The 21,162-nt window shown below is 44.9% G+C and overlaps 1 long non-coding RNA gene across 3 annotated transcripts in view; it reads left to right on the forward strand.

Moving 5' to 3' along the window:
- Nucleotides 1-21,162, forward strand: part of LOC123634917 — a 36,683-nt gene extending 15,521 nt beyond the window's left edge. For 2 of the 3 annotated variants that reach the window (XR_006734008.1, XR_006734010.1), the window contains exons 3-5: nt 11,046-11,132; nt 19,998-20,158; nt 20,947-21,162. This is a non-coding gene — a long non-coding RNA (uncharacterized LOC123634917). The remainder of the gene's footprint in view (nt 1-11,045; nt 11,133-19,997; nt 20,159-20,946) is intronic. The other variant, XR_006734009.1, reaches the window with a different exon arrangement.

Raw genomic sequence — 21,162 nt, forward strand, 5'->3', positions numbered from 1 at the left:
AGGCTGAGGCAGGAGGATCGCTTGAGCCCAGGAGTTTGAGGTTGCTGTGAGCAAGGCTGACGCCACGGCACTCACTCTAGCCAGGGCAACAAAATGAGACTCTGTCTCAAAAAAAAAAAAAAAAAAATGAGCAGTCATGCCTCTTGCCTGTTCTGTGAGGCTGCAATGAACACACATGCTCCTTAAAGGAAAAATGTTACATTCAAACATTTAGAATTGAGCTTTCCTGTCTTGTGTGCATTCTCCCCTAAGATCCGTCCAGCAATGGCACCAGGGACTGGTCTTTCCCCCCAGTTTATTGCTCCTTAGGCCACAACGATGCGTGTGTGCCGAGGAAAATGCTTGTATTTTCTGAAGCTAATGTCTTGTTGAGTTTTCAAGAATCTTGATAGAGCTCCCTTTTTGGAGGGTTTATGGCTAGGCTGTCTCTGGGTGGAAGCTGTTTTCCTCTCCCCAGCATCGTGGGGGTCGTGGGGGTGGGGGAGAGACATCGTCAGCGTTGGAGGGAGAGGATTGTATCCACGACAATTAGTCTGGGGCCTGGCGCAGCTGGGAGGATTCCAGCCTAACTGGACCTTGCCCTTTCTCTGTTTCTATTTTGGAATCGCTTGTAAACAGACCAGATAAGATTGATGCCATCCGTCCTCCGGTCACAGCCTGTAGGTAATCAGAATAACACAGCCCAGAATTTACGGGGCAGGTCTGTGTTTTCTCTCTGACAGGCCAGAGCTGAATCCTACCGGGCAGTTGCCCCCCGCAGGTTCAAACCAGGGGAGTTTCTGGAACCTCGTAGCAGCTTGGCCAAGCCGACCATGTCGAGCCCTGTAGTCTCTGCTGACTCGGGCTTTGCAGAGACCGGGAGCTGGGGGTTCTCTTTCCTGGTTTAAACAGCACATCGTTATTTTGCTTAACCTCCTCTGACCTTGTTATTCAGGCCCGAGGAAGAATAGAGGGCAGGGAAGTGCGTGGCTGAAGGAGATTGCTGGGTTCTCTGGTCTCCGGCCAGGGCAGGGTCTCAGCACGTTCTTGCTGTCGTCCGGCTGGGAGAAAGGGGGGTCCACAAGGTCCCCCGATGACGGAAGCCCCCCGATGACGGGAGCCATGTGCAGTTCCTGACACAGCCGGCGAAGGAGGTTCCCTAGTGTAGGTTTTACTCTGAGGTTTACAAGGGCCCTGTGATACGGTCTTAGGCCGCATCCACAATCCTGGACAAACAATAAAATCCAGTGATGCTGGAGGGGCCGGGGACCTGACCTGGTTCAGGGAAGTTACGGAAAGGGGGACGTTTTCATTTCACAAATAATTGCTGACCCCCCACTGCGTGTCTGGCAGCAGGCCGGGCCGTGCGATTGCAAATGTAAACTCCACGTCGTGCTTGACCTCATGATGCTTGTGGCCCTCGTTATTTACCGTATTTACCTTTGTGCTCAAAATACATCTCAGAAGAATTCTTTAAAACTAGTGGAGGAGCTCCCTGTTTGCGGCAAAAAGCCCACATTATTGACCGTGCTGGGATGGCTAGTGTGCTCCTTTTTCCCATCCGCAGACATTTATTCTGCGTCTAATTTGTTTCCACGCCGTGCTGGGGCCTAGAGAGGAATGAGACGCAGTTCCTGCCATTGAGGGGCTGTTTGACCCACAGGTGAAACATCACCAAAACCCCCTGAAGACTATTAAGACTTTGCTTTGTGGGGGGAATTTGAGAACTTCCTTTTTGGAATGGGGGTCTACAAGGAGGAGGAACCATGTAGGTTTATTTTAGTCAGTGTTCCTTTTGTTCCTATTTGCAGCGTCCCCACTCCTTTAGCCAATTCCTTTCTGCCCGAGTCGCTCGGCTGGTCCTCAGAGAATGGAAGCGTGGCCAAAAGCTACAGAAACGTCAGGCGGTACCTGTGGCCGCTTCATCAGACACTGCAGTGTAATTACTTAACAGGAATAACATGTAGGCATTGCGACAGTGACATTAAAGACCGTTCAAAACATCACGAGGAATTTTTTGCCTTTGGATAATCAGTAATAATATTTAGTTCTTGGAGTGCGTGGGAACAAGTGACATAGGATGGTCTGGTGTGAGTGACAGTTCTTCTAGAAAAACATAAAATTCCTCGGAAAGCTCTCTGTCCCTCCCGTCCCGTGAGGGCTGGCGGACTGTACGGTGACAATTTTAGACGGAGATGTCCTACGTGAATAAACACATCAGGCACCTGAACACACGGGATAATCAAATGAGATGAGAAATTGCCTCGAGTCGTGTTTTTTTTTCCGGAATATGATGTGGCACTCAGCCTGGCTCCCAGACGTCATGACCAAAGAAATTACCTAAAGGTCGGCTTTGATTATATTTATTTTCTGTTTAGAAAACTATGGCCCTACTCCAAGTGTTTCTAAGGCTCCATGTAGCTTATTAATATTAAATTGACAGCAGTCTATGCCTCCCTTTCATCAAAACCTTCCTCGTTCTTTCTAGTTGTATCGCAAAAGCAGACAGTCTATGATTCTTAAGTCTACTCACCATTATTATTATTATTATCATCACAATGGAACCCTAGAACAATAGAATCCTAAAGGAACGCTTTTAGGAATTAATCCCATATAAAACCTCACGGTGTGATCATGATCTCCTGTTTGCTTGGCATCTGTTACAAGGTCGTCACGGACGGGCTGCGAGGACCCAGCCCCGTTGCAGTCACGGGGTCTGGCCGTCCTGGTGTGGGGGAAATGGACTTTTCCCCAACAGCGGTCGGTGTTTCCGAGGCCAGTCACCCTGAGACAGTGCCAGGGTCCCTGCACGACCCTCAGACCTGGTGCAAAGTGAACATGCAGGCTCGGGCCAGGGGTGGGGACTCAACCTCTCCTTGCCACGGCCCACGGCCCTGAACTCTGGGGGGGCAGGCGGACGCCAGGGGATGGTGACCACTGCGCAGGGACCTGGCGAGAGCCCCACTCCCCCCTCTCCAGCCGTCACCTGCCAAATGCTCTTTGGTGCTGCCCCCCGGGTGTGGACAGATGGCTGCCACCCTGCTCCGGCCCAGACCCCCACCCAAATCTCTTCGTGCCCAGGCCCAGGACCCCCCTGGGGGCAAAGGGTGATGCGGAATGGCCTCCTGCCTGAACAATGCAGTCACTCCAGGCAGAGGACAGGGAGGCCAAGCAGCTACTCCAGGGAGGAGCGGAGGTGGCAGGAGCCAGGACCTCACGTGAGCTGAGGCTTCAAACCTCCGGCACGTGCTCCACTGCCCTGTGGGACTTCACTTACAAAACACAGATTCAAATATAAAGTCATTAAGAATTTCAAGATGGCAGCTACAGAGCAGTAAGCCCCGAGCTGGGGTCCTTCCGAGCACGGGACCGTATGAGACAGTGCTGATCACACACCCGTGAAGCCAGCCCCGGAAGGGGTGACCCTGGGCAGAAGGAGGTGGGCTGGCTTTCCTCCTCCCTCCGGGCCAGAATCAGGAGAGACCCGGACTCTAGGCTGTCGGGGAGCCCGAGATGACTCTCATTACGTGGTGGGCTGAAAGGGAGGGAGGCAGGTGGACGTTTTACAGAGACCCTCGGACACATCTAAGCTCATGCCATCATCAGGCAGGTCTAGGCTGTGCGTGGGACAGTGTGGCAGGGAGGGTGGCAGTGTTCCCTCCCCTGATGTAGGAGGGCACAGGGAGGGTGGGGGCTGGGCAGGGCTGGGTTAAAGGGGCTCCCAGCTAGGGGCAGCATGAGGTCTCCACGTTTTGGCAGCTGTGCTTGTAGGAACAGCAGTGCAGAGGTGGCCTGTTTTGGCATCTGGGGCAGCTACTGTAGCCTCCTAAAAACCCCAAGGATTGTACCGGCATTTTGGCCCCATGTTTGGTCTGGGAGAGTAGCTAGGAATGGTCTTGTTAAACATGCCACTAGACACACGGAGAGATTTGGAGACCTCTCAAGGAAAAGGGAGCTCTGGGGAAAAACTAGACTTCTTGTTAGTCTTGACAGATCATTAATAATAGCTAACAGTTATGAATGTTCATTGTGTGCCAGACCCTGTTCAAAGAGCATTTCATGCATATTCACCCAATCCTGTGGGGATAGGACTATTGTTCTCCCCATTTTACAGATGGGGAAACTGAGGAGGGTCACATAGCTTGTAAGTGGTAGAGTCAGGATCTGGCTAAGATATTCTGGCTCCAAAGCCTGTACTCTTTACCCTTCTCCTATACTACCTACCCATACACTGCCCTGTAGCTGCCGGCTCTGGGCTAGTGCATTATATAGTGTCAGGAGCCGGAGTTGTATTGTGTTGTATGGATTTGTGATGCCATTGTTTCACCCCAAGAAGCTTAAAGTTGGACCTACTGGTTGTATAATTTATAGTTTACAATGTATTTTCACACACCTGATCTCATTTTATCCTTCCAATTATCTATAAGAGAGGAAAGGCAGGATCACTATCAAAACTTGGCTCTGCCATTTACTGCTCTGTGGCATCGGACAAGTTACTCAACCTCTCTGAGACTCTATTTCCTTAAATTTGCATTTGCCTTACAGGTCAAAATGCTAATTTATATTTATATTTTTGAAATGCAAACTAAATTTATGAACCTCCATTCTTACTTTGCAGGACCCCTTCACTTTGGGGATTCCAGAGTGGGGAAAGTTGCTTTATTTTAACTAATAGCACCAATTCCATTATATTTCCAAAGGTTTTCCTTGTTGCTCCTGCTTTGCCTCTTAGGGGGTACTATGGTATTGCTGCCCCCACAGCTAATGGTAAGACAGTGGGCTCTCTTACGCAGGGTAAGCACTGTATGATAGGAGACAGGAGATAATTGAATATGCTCTTAAGTATGGGTTTATTGACCATGGCAAATGTAGTGCTTCTTTCTCTAAGTCCAAAATCCAGGCTGTTTTTCTTCTTCATGCTTAATTACAAGTGTTTCTAATTAGATGAATTCCATTAATGGCCAATTAAGTTTCAATTTAGAGGTCACAGATGAACACTGGCAGCCCCAACACAGCTTGGTCTCTCTGCAAAGTGACCCGGGTCTGGGCTTCCATCTGCCGAATGTTGCTGTGCCCATTAGGAGAAGTTAATGCCTCCCTAATTGTCTGCGTCGGGAGAGAAGCCAAGCCCCACCCTCCCTCTGCAGTCCGCACGTGGGCAGCTGGGCAGGACCCGTGAGCCAGCGCAGGGGGGAGAACAAGGCAAAGGGGCAGGGAGGTCTGGGGGCTCCAGGGGCCCAGAGAGATGCTGTCTCGGAAGGATTCAGGGTGGCTGTGATGTGAGAGACGCAGAGTCTCATATGACTTTGCCTCATGAAGACGGTGACAGTCTGAAAACATCTCTCAGGCCAATGCCTGGAGGAGGCTGATTTCTTCGTAGCTGGTTTGCCTGGTACTGGCATGTGCTGCAGGTCAGCAAAGAGGCCTGGGGACTGTTGGTGCCATTCAGCTTACTGTCGTATTATTCTCAAAATGGTGCGATTGGGGAAGGCAATTGGGAATCTTCCATAATTAGTGTGTGATGGTATCTATTACGTGATAGATACCGTTATGGACACTTCAGATGAATTATATTACCTCTATTTTACAAAAGAAGAAACTGAGGAGTAGAGAAGGTAAACACCAGACTACAGCCCTGTGGGGACGGGGACCGTGACGAGGTCACTCTGGTGCAGCACCTGAGTGATTAAGAGAGGCAGTGAGCCCCCCCAGCTAAAGGGATGAGATGTCTATCTCTGCCTAGTAAACCCAAAAAAGCACATATGGCTTTTTATGTCAAGTGGTGAAGCCACATGGCCACCACCAAATGGCCACACACAGGTAATAGTCTCATCGTAGGTAGCAGGGGGACAAAGGGACACAAAAGGAACGGGACAAAGTTGTGTACAGAATCCTCTGTTACATGTAACAGGCTCTGGATTCAGAAAATGTAATTACATGAAATAATAGTGGGGCGTTTATTGAAAAGGACAGTAAGAAGCTCTGTGGATGTCTTCTCCTTGTCACCATCGTCCCTCTCTCCCGCTGGCTGCACGGTCTGCGTGTGCGAGATCCCACGGCGTCTCCCGCCAAGCAGGCGGGGTGGGGGGCTCGACCGCCCCGTGGCCCCCTGCCGCCTTCTGCCGGGTGACTCAGTGACACGAGAGCACAGTTCCGCCTCCCTTCACGGCCCAGGTCGGGGAGAAGGGAGGTGAGTGGGCAAAACGGAAGTGTCCTCGGTTGTGGTAGAAATGACATGTCCTGACAGGTAGGAGTTTTAGCGAAAAAATCAATAGTGATTTAATCTCAGCATGCAAAGATTCATTCCACGTACCAGAAAAGCAGAAGTATGCTTCTGAAGCTTGGGTTGAAAATATTCTTCTGGTTGTATAAACCTGCTCATTTATGAATTATAGGCAGAATAGTCATCAGTCCACAGGCTGTAATTCCAGGTGTGCTCAAGTCCTAGAATCATGGAAAATCAAAGTGTAAAGGTCCTTAGAAGTTATTCCTTCAACCTCCTAAATTTGTAGTTGAAGAAACAAAGGCCCCCCAAGGAAAAACAGTTTGCTGGAAGTTATTAATAGAAGCCAGAGAGTGGCAGAGTAAGAGCAAAATCCCAGGTCTTGGGACTCGAAGGCTGGTGTTTGTCCCATTATACACGTCATTGTAAACCCACATTTTTGCACAAATTTCTATTGGGAAAAAAGAAAAGCTTAGTTTCCTCTCCCTCCCACCCCCTCACCTGTCTCTCTCTCTCTCCATCTCAGGTCCTGGGGGTTTTAACCATAATGTCACGGTCAGCATGGAAAACTAAGCTCAACTTCTTCTCCCTTCTCCTTACTGTCCCTCCTCTGTCCTTTCCTCTCCTCTGCTCCCGCACCTCCTACAGCCAACGGAATAAATAATTTAAATACATACTTAAAATTTATCCTGAACTGTAAATACCTGCTGCTAGATCTCCTGAGCAGGGGTCTCAGTGGGAGGAGGAAAAGCGACAGGGAACAGCAGTGGGTAAACGGAAGGGGTGACAGGGCGCAGAGACGAGGGCTGGGCCCACCGTGGACTTACTGTCCCTCCCCGAGAGTCTCGCTGTGGGTCTGACTCCACCTGTTGCATCAGACTTGCATTGTTTTAACGGAACAGTTCATCACTGATGCAAAACAAGCATATTAGTAGGTACTTAGGTATTTAGTTAAATTTAAATTTATGAATTTTTACAATAAGATTTTATTATTCTCTATTTATAGACCATGCAGGTTTCCTGTGTTATAAATAGGTAATTATAGGACTAAATTAAATGTTGGGCTACAAACGCTCTTACGTTATGACTCTGCAAACACAAAACCATCACTATAATCAAATTTACCAAAAACCTCGTATGTTTCAGGGGACTGAAGGACGTCCCTGCCTTCGATGACCCTGTGTGATCCCTTCTGCTTCTTCCACCATAAGAATGGAATAGTTGAGTCTTCAGACATTAAATGCTTTGCTCGGGATAGAACCCGAATTTTGTGTCCTGAGCATGAGCTTTGGAATTAGACATCTGCCTTTAAATCCTTGTTCTGCTATTTGCTTTGCGTACGTATAACCGTGTTGATTTTCTTAATTTTTCTCTGAGCTTCAGTTTCTTTCCTATAAAATGAGAATGGTAATATCTCATAGGGTTGCTAAGATCAAGTTAGACTATATGTGATACATACAGTGATCAGTGAATAGAAAACCTTTGGTAAATGAGGTTTTTATTACTTTCCGCCTTTCTCTCTTCTTCTCTTTTGTTCACAAATGACAGCTCTGAGACTCAGTGATGCCGAGTGGCTTCTTTAATAGCTTAGAGCAAGAATCCACTCACCAGAAAGACCCGGGGACAGTCTTGGTTTAATGACCCTTATCCGTCCCCTCCTGTCACTGCTCAGGCTCACGGCTATTCCACTGCGGTTATTAAATGTGGAAAAAACACGCCTTCTGGATAAACAGCCGCTCCCTTAGTAAGACGCCCGTCTTAGCCTGACGTAAGTGCCTGTCACCGGGCTTCTTCCGATTCATTGGCACAAACTGACAGTCCCTCCTTCCTCCTCTCCTGCGTCCTTTTCTCTCCTCTTCTCCTCCTGATTAACTCTGCAGACCTCATGTCTGTCTAGATTTAGACTCAGGCTTTCTGCTCGGGGGAAAGGTAGGACCAGGGAATATGCAACTTCTCTGAGTCTTGATAACCCCAAGAATGACAGACTATTTGTCCCGGATGAGGCTTTCATCACTTAGGTGAAGGAAGACAATAATTTTCTGCTTGGGACTGTGGGTTTGAAGGTATAAATGGGAATTTGAGATGAGAGTTTTAGTTTTCTCAGGATGGAAACAGTTGAGAACTTCAGGGCTTTAAAGGTTTTTCTTTAATCCTAGAACATTCCTCCTGTGCAGACAGCATTCCCGGGCCGTCACGTGGTACGTAAAAGGCCACTAAGAATAAACCAGTTGTCACCTTCCAAACCGGCAGAGATGAAAAGGAAAAGAAAATATGTAGTTTGAGTTAAGTCCTCTCAAACATAGTTGGCTGAAGTGGAAATCAATCAGAAAAATTTATTTGAAAATATTTTTACTGTGAAAGTCTTTGATTCATTAATTTCACTTTCCTTGATCCCTTTCTAAATTGTTGGAATAGTTATCGTTATACTACATCCGTAGAGTATATTATCTAGCTCTTTAAGATTATGTTTTTGAAGACTATATTATGATATAGAGCTAAAGTTTGATGGTTTAATATTAAATAAAAATCAGGAATCCAATCTCTATATAGTGTATGATCCTAATTTTATAAAAATTATACTTGTTTCTAAAGAAAATAAACCAAAATACTAACGAGGATTATCTCTGACTGTGGATTTACTTGGATTTCTTTTCTTCCTTATCCTTTTCTGAATTATCAAAATTTTTTTATCATAAAAGGTATATTTATAGTTTAATTAGAGGATATTATGTGAAAAAATAGAGAATTGAAAAGGAGATCTAGTACTTTTCTTTCTGATTTAATGAAATGCAAAATATTTTAGGAAGCTTTTTCAAAAATTTCTTTCATCCTTCCTGTGGAAAATAAAATTGGAATTGCAGATGGCTTAAAGATTCAAACATAAAAAATGATTCATAAAATTTCCAAAAGCAAGCATTGGTTGATATATTCCTAGTCTTGGAATGAGCAAGGCCTTTAAGCAAGAGAGAAAATTCAGAAGTTACATAGGATAAGTTTGATTAATTTGACTATGTAAGGAAATTTAAAAAAAATCTGTCTGGCAAAAATAAATCACTCAAATGATGTCAAAAGTCAAGCCACAAACCGAGGAGGAAATATCTGTAGCAAACATGACAGCCAACTCATATTCTTAATTTACAAAGAGAGCATCTGAACCATTAAGAAAAAAAGGGAGATGACGTACCCATTAGAAAAACATGGACAAATGGGATTTCTGCTTTTGGCAACAGCCGACTAGCTACTTCAGACCAACTATTCTGTTTTAGGTAGAAAATCTACTTAAAGGTAATAGTAAAGCTCACAAAGTATTGAATAATTAAGGGCAGGATCTGGGAGAATATGGAATTGTGGAGGCATCAACCCACATTTGGGGCTCCTTTTTCCCTAGGGGCACCTGCCAATCTGGAAAGGGCAGCTGAGAGGCGGAGTTTCTGACAAGAACATTTGACAGGGAATTCCCTGAGAAGAGCCTTATTTCAGGCATTCGAGAGGGTCGGGAGGAAGTTGTAATTATAAAGACTATGTTATCAGATGACTGCCATTGAGTGTCTTGGAGGCATTGGAGAAAGAAGGCTGAGAATAACTGTTCATCAACTTAAGGTGGATTAGGAAAGACAGGGTCTTCTTTGTAACAGAAAAGACAGAGGGTAATGCCCAGGACTTAAGTATAAAGGTAGCAGAGGCCCAGAGAAAACTGAATTCCCAACCCTGGGGCTTCTGCTATGATAGATTCGGATCCCTGGTCAGAAACGGGTGGGACCCTGAGGCTTGGGATGGGGATATCTGGGTACATGCACTCAGTAATCTTGAACATCTAGATTCTCCTGAACTTCTGGGCCTACAGGACTGGCCCATTCCTCCCTGTTAAATGTTAGCACCTTCACTTTGCTTGAAGACAGCTCAGCAGCCTTTACCTGGAGAGATAACATGCACTTGTACTCAGGACCTGCTCGTGTATCTCCTTCTGGGGATCAGATCAGTAGCTACAGCCACAAAAAGACTGGGTTGGAAAATGCTGAACCTGCTGGAGGAGGAAGGGAACTATGTACCGAAGGAGCTACAGGACCTTGTCAACGTGCCCAGCAGGAGCTACGGGGATATACACAGGCCTGGATCCTCGGATACTAGATTAAGGGGTACAGAACAGAAAGTTGAACGAAGGAGAGGTTTTTGTCGTTGTTATTTTATCAGAAAGTACTCTCCTGTGATATAGGATTCCACACCCTGGCAAAGACCCTGAGAGACAGATCTACACTGTTACAATGACTTTGGATGCTTGGAGGAAGTGATAGCCCGCATTAAATGAAGTATCTCTGCCAGAATTTGTTCTGGAAGATGGTGGAGGAAGGGATGAAAGGCTCAGAGAAGTGAGCATGCTAGAACTGATAAATTATAAAAGCTGGAAAACCCACAAGGGAACTGTGTTCTGTAGGAGGGTTCATCCCAGAGGATGATTTGTTTACCAAAGTGATTAAAGAATGCATTGGTAAGAGGTACCAGCACCACTGAGAAGTTCAGTGATGGCTTCTCCTCCATCAGGCCAGGGCAGATGTAGATGTTGCTATAAAATGGGGAACCTTGATAGCAGTGGGGGTGATACTACCCTAAAGTAATAGGGTCCAGGATGGCAGTAATATGCTGCCAGAAACCAGGTGAGCCCACTTATTGCCATCAGTGTCAAGGTCAGATTAAGAGATCAATAAAATTAGTAGTAAATATTCATGGGGCAAGATAGTTAGCAAGCCCACCGAGCACTGCTTAATTTATATAACCAAACAAATCCAAGACATGCGCTCAGAGGCTGAGGACGCTTACTTCAATTATAGTTATGATTCCTTTCCAGCTTCCGGATATGGTTTTGAACTTAGAAGCCGATGACTCCAGGAGAGGCCAGATCTTCCTGAAGCAGCACCTAGCAAGGATGGCAAAGGTACAGTGTCATGGATGCCCCCAGATGTTCCCCCCACAGCACCTCTGACCATTTGCTTGGGTGGTCACGTACTGAGGAAAGGGAAATTTCAAGACATTAGGGGAGTTCATGCAGAGATAGGGTCTGAGTTGACAAAGATACACAGGAACATGGCATGACTTCACTCCTCCACCCCCATTAGAGTAGGGGTGCATGAGGACTATGCAGTAAATGGACCCCTGGCCCAAATCTGACACATAGTGAGTCCTTCGGGTCCTTGGACTCACCTGATAGTAGTTTCTCTGGTCTCTAAATGTATGATTGTAATGAACTTATTTGTAGCTGGCAGGACCCTCACCTTTGTTCCTTACTCTGTGGGGTAAGAGCTAACGGAGTGAGAGTTGGGAAGGTCGTGTAACAGCTTCTCAGCGTCCCCCATCTCACCCACCCCTGGCCAAGACAGAATAACAAAACTATATTGTGTTCCACGAGGGATGGCAGAGATGAGCTCCATGCTAAAGACATAAAGGATATGTGGGTAGGTGGGGGTTCCATTGTATCACCATTTAATTAATTGATTGTAGGAATATAGTTTTATTTCTGGGTTCTCTATTGTGTTCCATTGATCTATGTGTTTACTTTTATGCCACTACCATGCTGTTTTGGTTACAGTAGCCTTATAGTATAGTTTGAAGTCAGCTAATGTGTTACCTCCAGTTCTTGTTGCTTAGGATTGCGTTGGCTATTCAGGCTCTTTTTTGGGGTCCCATATGAATTTTACAATTATTTTTTTCTAATTCTTTGAAAACTGACATTGGTATTTTGATAGGAATCACACTGAATCTATAGATTGCTTTGGGCAGTATGGTCATTTTAACAATATGGATTCTTCAGATCCATGAGCATGAGATGTTTTCCCATTTGTTTATGTCATCTATGATTTCTTTCATCAATGATTTGTAGTTCTCCTTGAAGAGATCTTTCACTTCCTTGGTTAAATTTATTCCTAGTTATTTTATTTTTATTATTTGCAGCTATTGTAAATGGGATTGAGTTCTTGATGTAGTTCTCAGTTTGGTTGTTGTTGATGCATAGAAATGCTATTGATTTTTGTACATTGATTTTATAACCTAAGACTTCACTGAATTCATCAAATCTAGGAGTCTTTTAGTGGAGTTCTTAGGGTTTTCTAGATATATCATATCATCAGCAAATAGAGATAATTTGATTTCCTCTTGTTCAGTTTCCATGCCTTTTATTTCTGCCTCTTGCTTGATTGCTCTGGCTAGGACTTCCAGTACTATGTTTGATTAGAAGTGGTGAAAGTGGGTATTCTTGTCTTATTCCAGTTCTCAGGTGAATGCTTTCAACTTTGCCCCATTCAGTATCATGTTGGCCATGGGTTTGTCAAAATATGGCTTTTATTATTTTGAGGTATTATATGTTCTTTAGATGCCAAGTTTTTTCAGGGTTTTTATCACAAAGGGATGCTAGATTTTTCTTCATCTATTGATATGATCATATGGTGTTTGTTTTCCATTATGTTTATGTTGTCAATCATACATATTGACTTGTATATGTTGAACCACCCTTGCATCTTGAGATGAAACCCATTGATTGTGGTGAATTGATTTTTGATGTGCTGTTGGATTTGATATGTTAGTGTTTTCTTGAGGATTTTGGCATCTGTTTTCATCAGAGATATTGATGGGTACATAGATTTCTTTTTTTACTATTTCCTTGGCTGGCTTTGATATCAGAGTGATACTGCCTTCATGGAAAGAGGGAGATTTCACATCTCAAATTTTTGGAACATTTTCAGTAGGATTGGCATCAGTACTACTTTGTAGGTTTGGGCTGTGAATCCTTCTGCTCCTGAGTTTTTTTTTTTCCCCCTTGGGAGATTTTTTTTATTATTATTATGAATTCAATCTCACTACCCATTACTGGTCTATACAGGAGTTCTATTTCTTCCTGGCTCAATACAAAGGGCTTCTATGTTTTCATGATTTTATCTATTTCCTCTAGGTTTTCTAGTTTGTGAGCATACAGTTTTCATAATAGTCTCTGATGATCTTTTGTATTTCTGTGGTATCAGTTGTAATGTCCCCTTTTTCATTTCTGATTGTGTTTATTTGGATCTTCCCTCTTCTTGATTTGTCTACCAACTGTCATATCAATTTTGTTCATATTTTCAAAGAACCAACTTTTCATTTTGGTGAAACTTTGTATTTTTTTTTGTCTCTTTCATTTACTTCTGCCCTGATTTTTGTTTTTATTTTCTTCTGTTAATTTTAGGTTTGGTTTATTCTTTTTCTAGTTCCTTCGGATGCAAATTTAGGTTGTTAATTTGTTATCTTTCAACTTTTTGATGTAGGCATTTAATGCTATAAAGTTCCATCTTACCAGTGCTTTCTCTGTATCCACTGGTTGATAGTATGTTGTGTTGTGTTTTCATTTTCATTCATTTAAAAAAATTTTTAATTTCCATCTTTATTTCTTCATTGAACCAGTGATCATTCAGGAGCATGTTGTTTAATTTTCATGTATTTTTACAGTTTCTGAAATTCCTCTTTGTATTGATTTGTAGCTTTATTTCATTGTGGTCTGAGAAGATACTTGATATGATTTTGATATTTTTTAATTGTTAAGATTTTTTTTGTGGCCTAATATGTGGTCTCTCTTGGAGAATGTTCCTTATGCTGATGAACAAAATGTATATTCCGTAGTTATTGGGTAGAATGTTATCTAAATGTCTATTAAGTTCATTTGGTCTAATGCCTAATTTAAGTCCAATGCTTCTTTGTTAATTTTCTTTCTTAATGATCTGTCTAGTCTTGTGGGTTGGGTGTTGAAGTCCCCCACTACTATTGTGTTTCTATTTCTTTCTTTAGGTCTAATAATATTAGTTTTGTGAATTTGGATGCTCTGATATTGAGTGCATATATATTTGGGATCATTATATACTCTTGCTGAATTGATTCCTTTATCATTATATAATATCTTCTTTGTCATTTTTTACTGTTTTTGATTTAAAGCCTGTTTTATCTGATATAAGTATAGCTATTCTGCCTAATTTCTATTTCCATTTGCATGGAATATTTTTTCTACCCCTTTACTTTCAGTCTATATATGTCTTCATGGGTATAGTGAGTTTCTTATAAGCAGCATATAGTTGGATCATGTTTTTTATCAATTCTATCAATCTATCTTTTAAGTGGAACATTTTATCCATTATGTTCAAGGTTAGTGTTGATATGTGAGGCTTTTTTCTGGTCATATTTTTGGTTGATTTCTAGTTTTTTATACATTTTTCATCTCTTTCTCTTTTTGCCTTTTTTTGTGGTTGCTGAACTTTTGTCATGTTGCTCTTTAATTCCTTTCTCTTCCTCCTTTGTGTGATTATTATACTTCATCAGACCTTTGAGTTTTATATTTCCATGTGTTTTTGTGATGGTGAATATTAATATTTGATTTCCAGGTTTAATACAGCTTTGAACATTTCCTGTAGGGCCTCTCTAGTGGTGATGAATTCTCTTAGTATTTGCTTCTATGGGAAAGATTTTATTTTTCTTTCATATGAAGCTTATTCTGGCAGGGTTAAAAATTCTTAGCTAACAATTTTTTTCTTTCAGCAGTTTGAAAATGCCATCCCATTCTCTCTTGGCCTGTAAAATTTTTACTGAGAGGCCCACTGTTGGTCTGATGGAATTTTTGTGATAGGTGACTACATGCTTTTCTCTTGCTAATTTTAAAATTCTTTCTTTCACTTCAACTTTAGTCATTCTTATTATAATATGTCGTGGTGAAGTCCTTTTTGCAATGTATTTGCCTGGGGATCATTGGGCTTCCTGTATCTGAATGTCTAACCCTCTTGCTAGTGCTAGGAAGTTTTCATTGGTTATTTGCTTAAATAGGTTTTCCAAACTTTTTGACCTCTCTTCCCCTTTGGGAATACTTATAATACGTCAGTTCAGTCACTTTATATAGTCCCATATGTCTCGAAGGCTTTGATCATTCTTTTTTATTCTTTTCCTTATTTTTTTCTGATTGGATTATTTCAAAAGACCTGTCTTCAAGTTTTGAGATTCTTCTGTTTGGTCTATTCTATTTTTGAAGTTCTAGAATGTGCTTTTCAATGAATTTTTGAGCTCTAGAATTTCTGGGATTCATATCCTGAATTGATTTTCTGATTTCTTTGTATTGACTTTCAGATTTCTCTTACATCTCATTAAGCTTCTTTAGAATCAATATTTGGAATTCTTTATCTGGCATTATGAAGAATTCTTTTTTATTGGGATCCCTTGCTGAACAATTGTTGTGGTCCTTTCATGGTGTCATATTTCCTTTATTTTTCATGTTTTCTGTGTCTTTTCATTGATATTTGCCCCCCTGAGGTAGTAGTTGCTTGTTCTAATTTTTTCAAATTTCTTTTGATTTTTTTTCCTGAAGATTATGTGTGTGTGTATATATATATGTGTGTGTGTGTGTATATATATGTGTGGGTGTATATATGTATGTGTATATATATGTGTGTGTATATATGTGTGTGTATATATATATGTGTGTGTATATATATGTATGTGTGTATATATATGTGTGTGTGTGTGTGTGTGTGTATATAGTTGGTTAAGTAGGATGCTTTGGCTTTGATTTTGGGTGTCTGCAGTAGTGTGATCTTTGTATGATTTCTTCGGTAGTTCACGGGCAGGTGGTACCTGTGATTTCACTGGTGGCCTGGGGTACAGTTATTAGTTGAGGCCATGGTGAAGTTTTTCTGGGGACTTTCACACCAGCTGAGCCGGTGTTTGGGCCGTAGCAATGGCAGCAGGGGCCTGAGCATGCCTGATTCTAGGTCCTAGGGCCCCTCAGACTGGCTGCAGTGTCAGTGTGTCCTGTAGGGCCAATTCTCAGGCCTTCAAATGGCTTTCTCAAAATCCAGCAGTTGGAACCAGCCAGTCTGTGGTAATTCGATGTGGCAGCCACAGGCAGGGAACAGATACAGACGGGTGAGCTCAGTACATGGACGCAGGCTGGGCTGTGGCTGTGTGGCACCAGGGTAGCCCTGAGAGACGATGAAGAAGGAAAGTCCTCCCAACGGACAGAGCGTCAGATGGTGTGTATAATTATCCGCTTCGTGTGAGAAGAGAAGTGACCCATGTCAAGAACATGAATCAAGCTTTGGGCAGTAGCTTGGCTGGCCGGTCGTGCTGGCTCCGGCCCTTGCTCGTGCTCCCTGGCCCTGCCTGGAGAGAGAGGAGGGAACGAATGGGGGTAACGAGAGCCTACCCACGGCCTGTCTCACACTGCATCAGCTCTAGAATTTTTGGGATTCATATCCTGAATTGATTTTCTGATTTCTTTGTATTGACTTTCAGATTTCTCTTATATCTCATTAAGCTTCTTTAGAATCAATATTTGGAATTCTTTATCTGGCATTATGAGGAATTCTTTTTTATTGGCCACCCTCTTCTGCATGTAAAGACCTTGTGATGACCTTGGTTCCACGTAGATAATCCAGTGTACCCTTCCTGTTTTTAGATTAGCAGATAAGCAACCTGAATTCCTTTTTGCCACGTGATGTAATACAGTCACAGATTCCAGAGATTAGGATTTAAACAACTTGAGTAGAGGCACTATTCCACCTACTCAAAGGTATAATGTGTCCAGTTCTTTGTGTCGAATGATAGCATTTTCTAGGGAGTATCCAGCACAGAAGAGGGACAAAGCAACCAAGTAAACAGATGACCTGGTCAGTCCATGTCAGCCAGCCAGTTAGTTCTGGCAAAGTCGGCTCATGAGCTGAGCAGTCATGGTGGCATAGATGGACGTAGCTGTGGAACCAACAGCGTCTGTGCAGGGCTGCTGCTTGACGTCCCAACTACGAGCCATAGAGGTTAAAGCTCAGTCCTTGACATGACACTATTCCTTGAGGAAACCCACAAGTCACCTGGTAGCAGATTGATCACAATGGACTCATTCTGAGCCCTCTCAGTATTACCCTCTGGTGCCTGTGCAACCTCTTTTCCTTCTCTCCAACTGAAGAAGACTCCGCCTGGGTCCTGATCACCCAGCGTCCCCACAGCTTGCAACGTTTCCCCAGTTTCGACGCCTACGACCTGCCCTCAGGACGGCCCTGCGGTGCAGCAGAAATCAGATGAGGCTCATTCGAGTCTTAGGCTCTGCTGATAATTGGTGTGATTTTGGACAAGTCAATCCATAGTAATGAAAATAATTTATCAAAATGCCTAGTAACAGCCAGACACTGACCACACACTTATCTTTCTCACAATTATTTTATGTGAGAACTGGAAGAACAGAGAGTCTGAAGGATTTAAAAACTGTGCTCAAAACGACACAGCCAGGAGGTGGCAAAGTTGGGATTCCAACCCTGATCTTCTCATATCCCAACCGTCCCCCAGATTGTCTAGTTGAGATCTGGGGGCCTCAGACTCGCCAGCTGTGAAATGTGAAGAACAACAATTCCGTCGTGGAATGTGAAGAAAGGTGAAATGTGTGAGAGTGCTATGCTGTTTACAATGCACTCAGCCAACAATAATAACCAACATTTACTGAGTGCATGTTGTATACCCGGCGCTGTCCTGGGCGCACTATCAGCTCATCGCATCCTGTGACTACGGAGGGACTGAAGTGCCCGAAAGGTCGAGCAACATCCTTGTGGCTTCGCAGCTTCCAGGCCGTGACACGAGGCTCTCACACGACTCCATTCCTAAGCAGAGAGACTGAGCTCCGGGCCACTGTGCCTTCCTGCCGATGCGGGGTATTATTCTTTACCTGTTAACGTGAATTGTGGGCTGATAGTAGTTTGCTACGGCTGCTGCAGTAAAGCACCGCAAACTGGGTGGCTTAAACAACAGGACTTTTTTGTCTCACAGTTTTTAGAGTTTTGAGATGAAGGTGTTGGCAGGGTCAGTCCCTGCTGGAGGCTGTGAGGGAGAATCCGCTCCAGGTCCCTCTCCCAGCACCTGGTGGCTGGCTGGGGATTCCTGGGGATCTTTGACTTGCAGAAGCGTCACCCCAATCTTGGCCTTTCTCTCCACGTGGCGTTCACTCCGTGTGCACGTCTGTGTCCAGATTTCCCTGTCTTATAAGGACACCAATCGTGTAGGATCAGGCACCCACCCTGCTGCAGTGTGACCTGACCCTAACTAACTCCCCCTGCAATGACCCTGTTTCCAAACAGTCACCTTCTAAGATACTGTGGGTTACGACTTCAACATGTTTATGTTGAGAAGGCAAAAATCAACCCATAAAAGAACTTATCGGAACAATTTTAGGGTAATCCTTTGATGTGTTTGTTGTTCCTTGGTTATCTGCAAAATAAACGGATTTCTAGCAGATGGTGGTAGTGGCAGAAGTGCCCCCCTTGTTTGTACCTTCAGAAACTCAGGGTCTGCTTAGGCTTTTAACTTCTGACTTTTTCAATACCGAGAGGCCGGGTTGGTGGCTCTGGTGCCCGGAGAAACACAGGCGATCTGGTGGAGGCTGTGTACACACTGTACGCTCTAGGGGATAAACGTGATTGATGTGTTTTTAATCATTTCTGCTTTATTGCTGTTTGTTCTGGTCAACACCACCGTCTAAATTAAGTTCACTCTTTACATAATGCCTCATTATGTAAAGTCAGAGAAAGCATTTGAGGTAGATCTTTCTGCCTTTTAACAGGGTCTAATGAAAACGGAACTGAACTGAGAGTCTGCAGCCCATGGACCTGGGTAAGACGAGCCAGGTCCCTCCTCTGCAGCCTCGCTGGGGCCCATGTGTGTCCCCTTCGTCTCTCTATCCACCCTGCCCCCTGCTTTGGCCACATGGCACAAGCCCAGCTTCCGGTTTTCACCCCTCTCCGGCCGATCCAGCCCAGCTGAATTTTATTAATTACATCCTCCCCCTTTTTGGGGACCTCCCGTGCAGAGGATTGGACACATCTTACTTTATGGCAAACTGTCATCATTAGTCCATGCACGGGCCCTCACTTGTTTTGTTTGCTTATTTCCTTCTAGAATAAGTCCCCCTTCCCTCTGCCCTCCCCCGAAACAACTCTGATGTGCTGATTGTTATCACTGGACGTTTTTATTTACAAAGAGTATTTTGTTTGAGATTCTCTTAAAACCCTTTCTAGAGGTTACCCTTTGGCCCGTTAACCTTAAATGGCTTCTCCTTCTCGACCAGATTCAGAAATTCTAGATTTCAGCGACTGCACTTGACTTTTCAGAGGATCAGGAGGGGACTGTGACCTCTGTGTCACAGCCGGGAGGGCAGAGCATGGACTAGAATCCCGTTTTCTGTCACTTGCATGGGTGGGCTCTCTCTCCTGCCCCTTGGTCACCCTACATCTGAGGCATTTTCAGGTCAAATAATTTGCTCTTTGTGCCTTCTCAACATTTCAGAGATCTGTGTAAAGGAAGGTGTGGGAGGGAGTTAGGAGGGAGAGAAGGAACGGGCATCGCAGAGTGTTCCTGGAGAGGCTGCGGCAACTCCCAATGCAGCTTCACTCAGTTTGACAAATACGGGTCAGGCCTTAAGGCAGGACCTACGAACGCGGTAGGACAGGTTTCTGTCCTCAGGAAGCTCTCTTGGAGCAGCAGACTTGCAAAGGAAGAGCCAACAGCCCATCAGGGGCTGTAATGGAGGAAAATCATAAGACACAACGGGGACAAAAGGGTCAGAGGAGTGAGGCCTCCCTGGAGCTCAGGGTTGTCTCCAGGGAGGAGAAGAGGAGGGGTGAGCAAGGGGTCAAAGCCAAGGAGAGCGTTCAGGGCAGGTTCCGAGGTGGGAATAGCAGGCTATTCGTACCTGGGGTACGAAACTCCAGGTGTTTTTCTGGGGCTGACAGTCACATGGCGTTTGTCACCCCTTTCTTTCCAGCCTGGGAGCCCATCTGTTCCTGCTGTGGTCTGAGGGTGTCACTTGTGCTGAGCCTCAGCCCAGAGGGAAGGACTTACTCCAGGGCAACCGCCAGGATTGGCGCGTTGGGCCACGTTTTGACTTGCATCGCCGAGGGACGCGGTCCAGCCAGTGACGGCTGTGTGGGTACCGAGCGCTGCCACCTCTGGCCGAGGCCCTAATAACGTCGTTGGAGAACCAGCTTCCAGGGGTCACTTCACCTCCCGCGGGACCAGGGAAGGGCACAGCCGTGGTCGCTGCCTTTCGTTGGTGCAACCGCCTCATCGTCAACTCACACGGTTCTCGGCAAACCGTGAGCCCAGAGCCTCGGTGACCAGTGCTGGCGGGGCCAGGCTGCACATGTTGGGGATGAGCAGTCTTGATTCAGCCAGAGCCGGGCACTGCCACGTTGTGTCCCTTCCTGTGTCCCTGGGCCTTTTGAGCAGCTTAAGCTGGGCCCGCTGCTCGGGGTGAGGGTGTCCCTGGATGGACCCCGGGGTCTCTGTTCTGCTCCCTTGCTGGGACGCTGCCTCCCCCCTCCATCAGGAGACCCACGTGCCCCCGTCACACGTGACAGGTGACAGGCATCCTCAGGACCTCTTCTCCGTTCTCTTTGCTCCTGTTTCGGGACACCTTGTCCCTGTTCCTTCGCTCAGGAGATAATTCCACTGGGCAGCTGGGTTACCTGGTAGAACCTGTCACATGTTTCCGTCCTGAGGCCAGACCCGATGTCCCGTCACACCCCCTATACAGCCCCGGCCCCAGTGTGGTAGCAAGGACAGGTGTTTACCCACTGACGCGGGGGGACACGGGATGCTGTGAAGAGTATTTACATCGTGCACCACACAACACATTCTCAGATGTTAATTTTGGTTCCAAATTTATTTCCGCATGGCAGCTGTCTCATTCCAGCGTTTTCTCCCTCCCACAGTCCCTGGTCTATTCTGCTGAGGACATCTGCTCGCGGACACGCGGAGCAAAGCGGGGTCCAGCCCCGCCGGCCCGTGGCGCCCTGGAGGAACTCTATCCATCTACCCAACTCTACCGAGCTACCAAAATATCCATCCCCCAAGCTGTTCTTTTTTTAGGGGTGGATGAGTCATCTGCTACTGAGAAAACAAGATATATATATAAAAAAAAATCTCAA

Source organism: Lemur catta, chromosome 3 (assembly GCF_020740605.2).
Source record: "Lemur catta isolate mLemCat1 chromosome 3, mLemCat1.pri, whole genome shotgun sequence".
NCBI classification, from domain to species: Eukaryota; Metazoa; Chordata; class Mammalia; order Primates; family Lemuridae; genus Lemur; species Lemur catta.